This window comes from Triticum aestivum, chromosome 2A, assembly GCF_018294505.1.
Source record: "Triticum aestivum cultivar Chinese Spring chromosome 2A, IWGSC CS RefSeq v2.1, whole genome shotgun sequence".
Lineage (NCBI taxonomy): Eukaryota > Viridiplantae > Streptophyta > Magnoliopsida > Poales > Poaceae > Triticum > Triticum aestivum.
The window spans coordinates 723,642,257-723,655,413 of record NC_057797.1 but is presented as its reverse complement, the minus strand read 5'-3'; the positions used below and the strand labels follow the sequence as shown (position 1 = coordinate 723,655,413).

Here is a 13,157-nt window from a genome sequence, read left to right as displayed (position 1 = left end):
TCCAAAGAGCGGTCTTTAGGGCGTCGTGCCCTGTCCAGCACCATGGTCCAGTGCTCAGATCCAAACCATAGAGCAGGTTACGGTGATCATGGTCCAGGTGGTGTCGAGTAGAAAAAACCACAATATATTACACGTGAAAGAACATGCCATTCTTGTACATAAGTGAACCCCTAACGAAGCAAATGCCCTAGATCATCTTCACACACCTATGAGACTCCAGGTTGTAGCCTTAAAGATAAGTGTAGACAAACCATGTCAATAGTAATACATGGGATGCAAGAGTAGAGAACATTTACTGTACACAAAGCCACACCATTCTGTCATAGAAGTAGGGAGACAGAGCACTAAAACAAAGAAGAGTACAGTTTCCTTTCACCAACGGATGAACTTTGCAATTGACACTCAAAAGGGGATGAAAGCAATGGGAAATTTTCTTCTAAGACTGCCGCAAATCATTATGAATCATGGGCATGTGTCCTGCACACACACATGATGCATTTTTTATTATTACCATGCACTACTGCCTACTCTATATATCATTAAGAACAGGTCATTAATTCCTTTGTATGGTTGACACTAAGATAAAGTCACATGTTCAAATTCCATTAACCTAATAAGGCAGTAATTCAAACAGTCTGTCGAAGCCTTTCCAAAGAAGGCCCCTAAAAGATAATCAGCCAAACTATATGTACTGAACATAAGAACTTATTCCAGAGATATGTTAACAACACATTATGAAAGATTATACCTCCACAAAGCAAATCAGGGACGGCAAATCCACGAATGTCCATCCCCACTTCCTACAATTACGCAAAATAAAATCTAAGGTGAGAACATCACTGAATTCTAATTGAAAACTGAATTTTGCTCTGAACCATAGCATGCACTTGACAAAGTGAAATATAAAGAAATGGAGTTATTATATGAACCATAGCATGCACTTGAAAAAGAAAAAATGCGAACTGGAGCTAAACCTATATAATCATACAGTGGTATTTTCCTGAAAATTTAATCATAAAAAGAGAGAAAAGAAAAATCAGCGGATAAAAAGGCAATCAGCGTGCCGAATCACATCATTATATGAACAGGCACAAAGGTCAAACAGGAAGTCCAAGGAAGCCCGAGATGATGGTACCATATACATATTGTATACGAATATACCTTCATCGCCGGTGTATATTGGATCGCCGCTCCGTGCCCCTTTAATGATGTTATTATATATCGGATGCTTAGTTGTTACTGCAGCTCTAGCATGAGCGAAAGCTCGTTAGTATTCTTATACTCATACGGCATTATATTTTTAACTGAACTAAGCATCCAACAGTGTGCGAACAACTAACCAGGGAGTCAATCAAAGTTATAGAACTAAAACTACACATGTACCCCAAAATCCAACTATCCATGTGAAATCGGAGAGAAGTAACCAACTGTTTTTTGTTGTCTTATATTTCTCATGACAGAGCCTGGGTGATTTTGTAATCAGTACAGTAACTGTAACCCACGTGCATATCAATGAGCATGATATGTGTCATGCACTATTTTGACAAACATGACAGAAAAAAATCCTTTACATCTACTGTTAACTTGATTCAGTTTCAAATGTAATGCTGGTTCATACATCCAGAGAAGCCTTGCTTATTAGCCAATTTAAGCCTTGCTTATTAGCCAATTTGAGAATCAGCCTCCTATAAGGCTATAAGTACCAATGAGGTAGGAAAAGAACAATATCTACCTTTTTATAAAACCAGAGAAGCAGTGGACCAGCGACTGGAGATGAAGAGCCCTCATGGTAGTTTATAAAACCAATGAGGCAGACTTTTCCACAATTATACAAGTTCGGATTAAGTCAAAGCCCTCCAGAATGGTAATGCACCAACTGCAGCACCATCAGTGTTAAGCATTTTAGTAAAATGATAAAAATAATCACATAAAAAGAAATGCCGGAAGCTTATATACCGGAGGCTCAGAAGGATAATTAGAGGTAAAATGTGCATCAAAGAAGAAGAGGCCATCATGGTAGGGTGTTCCCTTAGGGCCAATAATCGCAGCCCTAAGAAGATCCATTCTATCTTCAGCAACACAGGCAAAGATAGAAGCTACAAAAAAGAGTAGTTTTCACAATTTATACTTCTGATTTGAGAAAATATACTGAGAAGGTGCAATAAAGAAGCCATATTTTGCTCAACTTCATAATATCAATCTGTTTGCTAGTGCTAAGTCAAATGAGAATTAGCTAAATCTCAGTAGACCAAACTTAGCTGCCGATTAGCCATAGGATTTAATTCTTTATCCAGATTAAATTTCATTTATGTATCATCTTGGTGTTATTTCCCCCACCGTTGGATGAAAGATCCTAGGGCTCCCAGCGTTTACTGAGCAGTAGAAATCAAATATGCTATTTAAGCCTCACTATTTACTCAGTACAAGATACGCAAAACCGATACCAGACAAATCTAAGTATAAGTCTAGATCTAATAGATTTCAGAACTCACTCCAAAATCTTAAGATTTTACAGAGATAATAAGCGAAGAGCATAAATAGAATGCCTCCTTCCAGAGCAAGCTTTAAACTGACAGTTCTATACGTATCATAGTTACAGTGTGGATCCGTTTATGGCGTAGATTTTTTATTTGCCTCTGCCTATTATATCTTGCGAGACAGAGAAAAAAATGAGACGCCTAACAAATCAAGCAAGGCAACAAAGACGTATATTGAAACCTAGCACATGTATCCTGAAGGGAACCGCTAGCCAAACATATACTCATATATAGTGCTCTGTAAGCTCAAAAGTACTAATATTTCAGAGCAAACCATATACTTACGTCGCCACAAGCAAGCAAAAACAATCTTTGTCTGCATCTGAACTTCAGAAGCCAAATAATATAGAAAATAAACAATTCAAGGACTAAAATGAGGGTACTCTTCGATTCCTATTGTGGAGCGAGCGGTAGATTTCTTAGTCTGGTAATCTGATTTGGTAGTGCTTATACATCAAAAATTTGTTTATCAACAGAAAAACTATGTGATGCATTATTTACACACAAAAATATTTTTGTATAGGGTCGGAAATACATTTCAGCATCCAAAGCAATAAGAGAGAAATAATCTCAGTATAATTAGTACAGAGCAACAATATCTGAACTTCTTGTCAGTCAAAAGTAATAATATATGGAGATCATCTATCTTGCATGTGGCGCAACATTAAATTTAGCAGATCTCACAGACCAGACATGAATGTACTGAGTATAAAGGACATACCAGACCCATATATGAAGTAGAAAGGAAGACGCTTGAGTGACAAATGGGTTCGAGCTAGGCACATTTCAACTTTCTGTAGTTAAGCTGGAAAAACACCATAGTTGTTCACCATTTATCATCAATGGAAAGCAACCATATGCAATGCAGGAATCATAATCATATTTGTTCGTATCCATAAGACAAATACAAAGCAGGAAAATATCAAGGGAAAGCAACCGTATGAAATGCATATCACAAGACACGTGATTTCGGTCAAGTGGCTTTCAGGGGACCTCCATTGTGCAAAATGATAAGAATCGAGCTTGACATTTGAGAGAGAGGGAGAAAAGGAGAAATGGACCTGTAGATCATCAGCAGTATGATGTCCTTGATGGCGCCATCTGGTACATGGTGGTGGCGGCTTGCACTCTTCCTAGCCAATACCTCACCAGGTAAGGCAAGTCATCATGACCTTGTCCGGCTCCAGTGGCGACCTGCAAGCCAAGAAAATGGAAAGAGCAGAGGTCACACACACAGGCTTTGTAACGGTTATTGATTAGAGTTATTTCTAATTAGGTGGCTTTGTAATGGTTATTGATTAGAGTTATTTCTAATTAGGAGGCTTTGTAACGGTTATTGATTAGAGTTATTTCTAATTAGGCAAAACACTGAACCATCTAGATTTTTTTTTCAAAACTGTACTTTTAAGAGGAAAAGGAAGATCACTCAACATAGTAAATACTACCTGGTGCTTCTGCCGAAGGAAGGAGGCACGCATGGCAAGCAGAAGCTCCATGGCCTGCACCAATGGCAAGCAGCACGCGGTGTCAGCCCCGTTCAGAGCACAGGTCGAGCAGTAGTAGCAGCGACAATTTGATGGCCACCTTGATGCACTTCTCGCAGAGGACATGGTCACAACTCGTTGGTCCATCTTGTTCAGGGACACGGGGAGGTGAAGGTCAGCCCCTTTGGAGCAGCATTGGCAGTCCATCGACCACTCGCTCGTGATGTTCTGTTGTGAAGGTGGCGGTTCCATTTCTGTTCACCAAATACATGGAAAGATATTTATGCACTGCAGCGCTTCAATAATGCATAGCAAATATATATCCAACCTCTACATTTTTTGTTACATAATGAGTGTAAAACCATTAAAAAAGAATAGCATGCAAGTAAAAGAGGGACAAATCAAGAGAAAGAATAATGCATGTATTGAGAATCATACATAATTACCACTGCAAAATTACTTGTTCTAACTTCTTGGTTAGCACAATTCTTGGTTAGCACAATTACTTGTTCTAACTTCTTGAGTTACTATTCCTTTTGGTCTTTGCTTCAAAACAAATGACTAGGAGGGACTTGCTGAAACATGGAAAAGGTCCTGCGAAAAGTATCCGCTTAAGGAGGTATATCTGTTCCAGGGCAGGAAAACGACATGCCAAATTTTGTACTCCCTCCGTCCAAAAATACTTGTCGGATGAATGGATGTACCGAGACATATTTTAGCTCCAGATACATTTATTTCTATCCATTTTTTGACAAGTATTTTCGGACGGAGGGAGTACCATGGAAGGTCAGACCCGCAGGGTTAGAATGAAGAGTCGATGCTTCTGCGAAGCCCATTTAACAGTGAAGCTTGATAAAAAGCATGAACTTTGGTATGTCCGCAGTTTCGTTGATGATCACAACCAAGTTGTTGCAAGACCGGACAAAGTCCCGTTTCTCTGGTCTTATAATCAGATCACAGAATTTCAGAGAGCAGAGATCTTAGCTATTGCGAGAGCTGGGATAAAAAAACACATTATTTTTGACAACTTCGTCAGCAGGTATGGGTCGTATGCTAAGGCTGGGTCTGGGAGGAGGAAGTTGTAAAATATGTTATATAGGGATAAGATGAAACTGCTTGCACATGGTGATGCTGACATTGCCATAGGAATCATGATGACTAGAAAGGACAAGGATCCAGATTTTCTTTTTCTTTGAGCACACTGTTGACATTGAAGGCGGGCTCAAAAACCTGTTCTGGTGTGATCCGCAGTCACATCGAGATTATCTTGACTAAGGTGATGTGACTGTCTTCGACGGTACATACAAGATGAACATGTATGGAATGCCGGTCATCTCTTTTGTGGGTCTGAACAACCACCGTCGCACTACGGTATTCGGTTGTGCCATTGTTTCAGATGAGACTGAAGGTACATCTGTTTGGCTGCTTCAAACGTTCTTGAAAGCTCACTGTCAGAAGAAGCCTAAGTCCGTAATTACTGATGGAGATGCAGTGATGATAAGGGCTATCAGGAAGGTTCTTCGTGACGCGTGTCATCGTCTATGTGCATGACATATCGACTCACCTACGGCTTTGATTGTTATTACTTTTGCAGGAGCTATGACGTCATTCCTTGCGGCAACCACTGGAATATTACAGAACGATCTAAAGAGGGTCATAGCTTATTCAACTTGCAGTCAATTAGGCTATATGATCTTTGCTTGCGGCATCTCTAACTATTCGGTTAGCGTCTTTCACTTAATGAATCACGCGTTTTTCAAAGCATTACTCTTCCTGAGTGCGGGTTCGGTGATTCATGCCATGTCGGATGAGCAAGATATGCGGAAGATTCAATATGTCATGCACATAGACGATGCCACGCGTCACGAAGAACCTTCCTGATAGCCCTTATCATCGCTGCATCTCCATCAGTAATTACGAACTTGAGTTTTTTCTAACAGAGAGCTTTCAAGAACGTCTGAAGCAGCCAAACAAACATATGTACCTTCAGTCTCATCTAAAACAATGGTGCAACCAAATACCGTAGTGCGACAGTGGTTGTTTAGACCCATAAAAGGGATGAACGGCGTTCCATACATGTTCATCTTGTACGTACTGTCAAAGACGGTCGCATCACCGTAGTCAAGATAATCCCGACATGAGTGTGAATCACACTAGAACAGGTTTTTGAGCCCGCCTTCAACGTCAACAGTGTGCTCAAAGAAAAAATATGGATCCTTTGTAGTCATCATTATTCCTATGGTAGTGTCAGGATCACCCCGTGCAAGCAGTTTCATCTTCTCTATAGCACATATTATACAACTCCTCTGAAACCATGCCTTAGCATACGACCCATACCTGTTGATGAAGTTGTCAAAACTAATGTGTTTTCTGATCCCAGCTTCTGTCATAGCTAAGATCTCTGTTCTGTGAAATTCTTTGATCTTATTATGAGACAAGAGAAGCAGGACTTCTTCCGGTCTTGCAAGAACGTGGCTGTGATCATCGACGAAACTGCTCACATACTAGAGTTCATGCTTTTTATCAAGCTTCACTGTTAAATGGGCTTCACAGAAGCATCGACTATTCAGTCTAAGCCTGTGGGTTTGGCCTTCCATGGTACAAATTTTGGCTTGTCATTTTCCTGCCTGGAACAGAGATACCTCCTCTCGCCGATACTTCCCGCGGGACCTTTTCCATGTTTCAGCAAGTCCCTCCTGATGTTGAACCCTCCTGCGTGCATGCGCTTCTGGGTGTGGTTGGGAGATGTCAACAGGCTTGCCACCCGAGATGTCTTGCAGCTGGAGGAACCGGTAGAGCAGCGTGCGCACTTGTTCCATTGTTCGAAGCTAGGTGTCGAGGCCAAGCCGATGAGAAGATCGGGCCCCTTGAAGATGCTTGAGTACAAAGTTCTGCTTCACCTTGACAGGGTGATTGACTTCTGTTAGGCACCTGTGTCTTGTCCGGCGAGCGGCAGAAGCGAGCAGAGCAACAACAACGGCATCCCTTCAGAATCGCGTTCTGAGGAGGGGCCACGAGAATGGCGTTACCAGTGGACTTTGGGACTAGAGCACGGGACATCTCCACCGACGCCACCAAGAGCAAGTGCGCATTCTCAGCTTGGCCCTAGGCGAGATGGAGATGGCGGGTCTGGAGGTGGTGGTCACCACCTCGGCGGTGGGGATCATGGCCAGAGCTCTGGTGGCGGTAGGCCATCCAGGCGGGATGGCGGCTGCCGATTCGGAGGTGGAGGTCACAGCGGTGATCGCTATGAAAGCTACGGCGGCGGCCAGCATGTTGGGTCTGCTTGGCAAGGGTTCTCGGTGGGGATGCTCGCTTGTTCGCTAGCTATTGCGGCGGGGCCTGTAGAAGGTGGGTTGCATGCGCTGGTCACCAACGATCAACCAAGAAGTGGAAGCTCGTCAGATGCTTTCGGAAGACCCAACTCCTGTTGCTTGCCCCATCAATGATACTGATTTGCAGCGAGTGCTGGAGGCTGGCTAGTACACACAGCGGGAGGTAGTGGTGCAGCGCCAGATGATAGAGACCGATGTGTTTTCTAGGATGGAGAACCTCGGTGGTCCCAAGGATTCGATCATGTCTCTCCTGGAGATGGATCCTGACGAAGCACACACGGAAGAACCGGGTTCTAGGCCTTCCAGTCCAATCCCAGTCGTTTCACCTGATTGGGCCGAGACCATCCCTCTGGCCCATGTATGCCCTGACATGGACGTGCCCACTCCTGGGCTTGTGGTTGGTGCCGATTTGGGTGCGCCAGATCCTATCGCCGACTTCCTCTGCGAGCTAGCTTCCCCCACCCATCTGTCGTTCGTGCTTGCACATGTAAGGTTTTTGTGACTATCAACGCTTGCACACTTTGCCTTTTGATAACATCCCCACTTAATCTCCATTATGTAAAAGCTTATTTTGAGAATCATCCCATGGGCGTTAGTGGCACCCTTGGTTTGTTAATACATTTGTTATGAGCAACAAAGATTATTCCCAAGTCCTATGATTTATGTGACTAGCAGGCTAAGGTTGGTCATAGTGGGAGAGTAACTTAGCTATATGTGGCAAGTGGTTAATGAGGAGAGAGGTGTTTGCCGTAACATAACGCAATCCAAGGCAAAATGACTTCTACATCTAAATAAATGAAGACTTGCATGCAGGGGCGGAGCCAGGATTTGGTCATCAGGGGGGCGAAAAGCCAACATTCACAAAAAGTCATGGAAAATCACCATATTTTAAGGCTTACGATAGTGTTGATGATAAATCATCAAAATGTATATCTGAAACTACAAAAAAATGTGATATTTCTGTTAACTTAAATTGACTCTACGACCACCAATGTTGGACAAGTTGATAATGTGAACTTTACAACTATTTTTCCTTAACAATATAGACAATCATATAATGTTGAAAAAAATCGTCTTCATTTTGATTCGAAAACATTTTCTTGACTAGTTCATACCGAAAATGCTTGTTTGGTTGTCGCGGTTGATATTAGAAGAGTTATGACCAACCGATCAACCATTGAGTGTGTAGTGGCTTTACTTGTTTAAAACCATCTGACAGTTAAATTGGCATGTGAAGATGAGATTTTTAGGTTTAGATGGTTGCAAACATCCAGCTGGAAATGGGCAAGTTTACACTCAAATTGAGTCCATTTTTGACTAGAAAAGACTAAAGGATACGGAACTCCACCACTGTGGATGTATTAGACACGTGAAATACCTCATGTCGTGGATCCGAAGATGCACAAAATTGTCGAAAGCTCTATTTTGTACGCAATGCTAATTAACCAGACTAAGATCATAATTCATGAAAGGAACTACTGGTGCGTAGTGGTACCTGCTGCCAATATCTTCGATCCTGGTCACCTGGTTAGCAGCCTTCTGAATTTCTGAGGATCTAATCCACCTGTGTCTGGTTGTATCCGGACAGCGGACTTAGACCAGTGGATGGTGTAGTCATCGTGACGGGCGGCCGCCGCGGCAATGGCAAACACTCTAGCAGGATATGCATGACGGCGGATGGCATGCAAGGCGGCCGGCGGCCACGGCAAAGCCCTAAGAGTCCAGTAGAAGACGCACTCAATAGATCGGATGGATCACATTGTATCCAGAGGGAAAACACTATGGGCTATTGGGCTCTGGCCTTTTGTATTCAGTGTTGCTGGTGCAATGAAATAATACGAGTAATACTGGTAATTTTATATGGGCTAATGATGCCATTAACTGCGGCCATTAGCGATGTATAGTATACAGCCTGCTGAAAACGGTTGAGGGGGGCGAGCGATTGGCAGGGGTCTAGCCCCTGCTCGCCCCCCCTTGTCTCCACGGGTGGCAAGTGGTTAATGAGGAGAAAGGTGTTTGCCGTAACATAACGCAATCCAAGGCAAAATGACTCTACATCTAAATAAATGAAGACTTGCATGATACCACACATATTTTACTACCCATTATGAAGGTAGTAACATATACTATTCCCAAGTCCTATGACTAGCCAAAGATTACTACTCCCTCCCATCCTTGTACTAAATCAACGACAACTAATATGGACCAGAGGGAGTATTAAACTTGCACCTGTGACACATTTATTTGTGGCCAGTGGGTATGTAGAGGGGGTTGTCAATATCAAGCACATAGGTCATAGCTAAACCCTGGCTAATTTACTTACCATGGCAATAATAATAGCAAACAATACTTTATGCATGAAAAATAATAATAAAGTGTGTATGCAAATATGGGTCCACCATGATCAAAGTAGGTTGCTTGCCTTGCTTAGCAAAATCTTCAATGCTTCTGGTCACTACTCGAATCCCTTGAATCTTCCTGAAAATAACATTTCTACATGCGAGAAAAATAAAAATTAGCACAAAATCGATAAACAGTACATGCAAAGGGCTCTAATTTACAAAAGTAGTATCTTTGGAAAGAGGGAAATTTAGATGAATTTACGAAAAATAATGAAATGATTTGTAGTTGCGGTTGTATAAATATGATTTTTGGAAGTTTCTTGGATTTCAGATCAGAAAAAGTGAAATGGGCTAGAACGGGCCTGCCCAATTAAACATAACTACACCAAGGGGGTCGACAAAACAAATATGCCTTAATTTACACACTGAAACGGTACACACTAATTTCAAACTTTCAGTAGGGCCCACTTGTCGACAAGAGAGAAAAGGGAGACGAGGGCCCACTTGTCGACAAGAGAGAAAAGGGAGAGGATGACAGGTGAGAGCCAGTTGCGGTGTAGATTTGGTGAGAAACTAGAGACACTAGCTTTTTACTTGGGTTGGATTTGATTCGTGGTGCTCCATACGGACAACAGCACCAACCATGTCAATCGTTTATTTTGCTGGAATCTATGTGATCATTTGATTTAGTTGTTTAATAAGCGAAAGCTGCCAATGGTTTGTTTCAATGTTTTTATGATGGGTTTAGCAAGTTCATTGTGTGTGCGATGGATTTAGCTCGATGTGTGCAGCCGGTTTGCTCACAGGCAAAGTGTTCGATAAATTGCGTGAATCAAATGTCAATTATAGGGAATTAAAGTTTAAGGCATCTACTAGCTGAGGAAAAGTTTAATCCTTAAAAAAATTGACTTTTGGGGATAGGGTATCAGCTAGAAATTCTCTAAGAAACAACCAAGAATCTATAACCAGAAATCATATTATTCCAATCCTAAACTTATACGTACATCCAAACAACCAAGAAACTATAACAAGTTTGTGATGCAAACATCCTTATATATCAAAAATTATTCTCCTCTTCTGTAAAAAAAATTATCCCCACTCTTGACAATTCAGTTGAGACAGACGGGCATATCTCTCGGGTGATGAGCTTACTGACACTCATAAATTCTTTCTAGTTCAGTATGTCAGACCTGAGCTAATCAGTTATTATACCAAAGCCATATATGCTACCACTATTATTGGACAGAACGTGCAAGCACGGTGCACTAGTCAGATCTTGTCAGGTAAGCTATCTTTACCATCTAACCATAACGAATACTCAGTAGTTAGCCACAGCCACGGACAGCGCCATCAGCCTCCCGTGCACACACACAAACACAAAGCAAAGCTCGACGCTTTCACTCGCTGCACATGCACAAACACAAAGCAAAGCTCGATGCTTTCACTCACTGCACTATACTGGGGACAGGTGCAGTTTCTTCACTAATAGAGAAATAATGCATATGGTTCAGACTTTTTCAAACAACAAAATTGCAACATCATATTCTCATTCCTAACCTTTGAGTGCAAAACATCAAGTCTGCTCTGGCAGGAGCAGGACTAGGATCACCCATAGCCACGATTTAATTTTGTCAGGTTTTTCACTCCTTGCACTATGATGAACGCAGGCAGAAGTTTTTCACTGGAGAAGCATTGTACAGGTTTCAAACTTCCTTAGACAAGTTTGCCTGAATGCAAACGCATCATGTCTGCTCGACTAGGATTACTCACAGCTACAATCAAGATTGTGCACGAGTGTCAAACACAAGTGTCCGCAACATCAGAAGATTATATTTTAACATATCAAACATTGCAATGCCAGCAATTTCATGGTCCAGGCCAAGCATCGAGGAAACTTGTTTTTGCTAAAGAAGAGATTTTTTTTTTGACAACCTGTTCCATAACCTGCCTAATTAGCTCCAATCTGTCTCAACTAATCACAAGAAAAAAATTGCAAACGAACTATGTTGCACGCATACTTGGATACGTATCGGATACGCGGTACGGGGATATGCCTGATACGCCAATTTTCTAAAAACATGGATACAGGGATACGTTTATATATAGATATTACATATATTAATTATTACAAATATGAAGAAAAAATTTAAGGAGCTTCTAGGTCAAAGCATGCCTCAGTACAATTACCTCTTTCTTTTCTTGCACTTAGTCCACTTCCACTAATTGGCAGTGAATCTACTTAGGATTTGGCAGGAGTGCGGATGAGGGGGTGGGGGGAGGGGGAGGGGCTGAGCTTACTTCTTGGCGTAGTGGAGCAGGTAGAGTTAGACGAGCTTCTTCACCTCAAGCGACTACGCGAGACGTTCCTGACCACCTGCGCCTCAAGCACAGTAGCACACACGCAATTCAGTCGCCCAAATCCGCGGCGTGAGATGAGATGAAACGAGACGAGGGGAACGCTAGCCGGACCTGCCGGGAGACGTGGTCAGCGTAGACGCCATGCGCGATGCTTGAGCGCGTCGACTTATCGCCGTCGAAGCGGGGAGTCGAGGAGCGCCAGGATGGCGACGGCATCCGGGTCGTCGTACAGGTGCCCATCCCCGCGCCGCTCGCTCGCATCCCGAACATCCCCCACCCTAATCTAGGCGTACGTGCCCCGGCTATCCAAGGCGGCGGCGGCGAGGCTGGGGCTGAGCGCCGCGGATCTCGGCAGCCGTCGCGTTTCGCCCGGTATAAGAGAGACAAGGTACACATGGAGCGGGCCGCATACGTTTTTGGTTTTTTTGAGCGGGCCGCATACGTGTCCGTGAGAGGGACTGGGCCGTATTTTCTGTGGGTAGGGTCCACATACCGCGAGACACCTCCTCTGTTTATGTAGTTTGGGCTGGGTGACAGAGAGAAACGTGACAGGCCGAAAGCCGAACTTTCACCGGTGGAAGTTGATGCGCGGTGCCGCCGTCTCGACTGCTGACCCGCCGCCGCGCAGGAGGTGAGCGGCATCGCGAAGGCCGCGGCAACCGAAGAGGCACACGATGAGCCCGCCATCCGCTGCCGGTCGCTGCGCGCTAGGTCGGGAAGGGACGCCGGCGCGGCGAGGCAGAGCAGGGAGAACCGCGTCGAGTCGCTCGCGCCTGCCAGGAACGCGGCGGGCATCGCGACAAGCAGCAGGGTCAGGCGGCGACCCGCCATTGCCGACGGCGCGGCAGATTCTTGGTTTCGTATATCCGCCCCCGCCACCGCCTCGTCTCGCCCGCCGATTGCCGCAGCATGGCCCGACTGTCGCCCTCTCCGCATGCGTCGCCCCGCTGGCCGGCTCCCCTGCTCCGTCATCGCGTCGGGTCCGGCTCGCTACGTCGTCCAGCCGGCCTCCCGCACGCCCGCGGACCCGGCAGACTCCTGCCCCGTGCGCGGCAGCCGGCTGCTTCGCCCACGCGCCGGCTCCGCGGCCTGCCATCCTGG

The 13,157-nt window shown here is 44.1% G+C and overlaps 2 long non-coding RNA genes across 4 annotated transcripts; both read right to left on the bottom strand.

Moving 5' to 3' along the window:
* Positions 1-239: 239 nt before the first annotated feature.
* LOC123186220 (uncharacterized) lies at positions 240-4,261 on the bottom strand. Of its 3 annotated transcripts, XR_006493569.1 has the most exons (7): positions 3,983-4,257; positions 3,599-3,731; positions 3,259-3,342; positions 1,957-2,096; positions 1,733-1,876; positions 1,162-1,247; positions 241-800 (listed from the first exon to the last, which is right to left on the bottom strand). It is a non-coding gene; the product is annotated as an uncharacterized lncRNA (long non-coding RNA). The 3 variants fall into 3 exon arrangements; XR_006493568.1 differs by having other exon boundaries at positions 240-800; positions 3,259-3,731; positions 3,983-4,261; XR_006493570.1 differs by having other exon boundaries at positions 240-800; positions 1,162-1,239; positions 3,259-3,731; positions 3,983-4,261.
* A 5,374-nt stretch (positions 4,262-9,635) lies between these two features.
* LOC123186221 (uncharacterized) lies at positions 9,636-12,392 on the bottom strand. Its single transcript, XR_006493571.1, has 3 exons — positions 12,168-12,392; positions 11,997-12,072; positions 9,636-9,849 (listed from the first exon to the last, which is right to left on the bottom strand). It is a non-coding gene; the product is annotated as an uncharacterized lncRNA (long non-coding RNA).
* Positions 12,393-13,157: the final 765 nt, after the last annotated feature.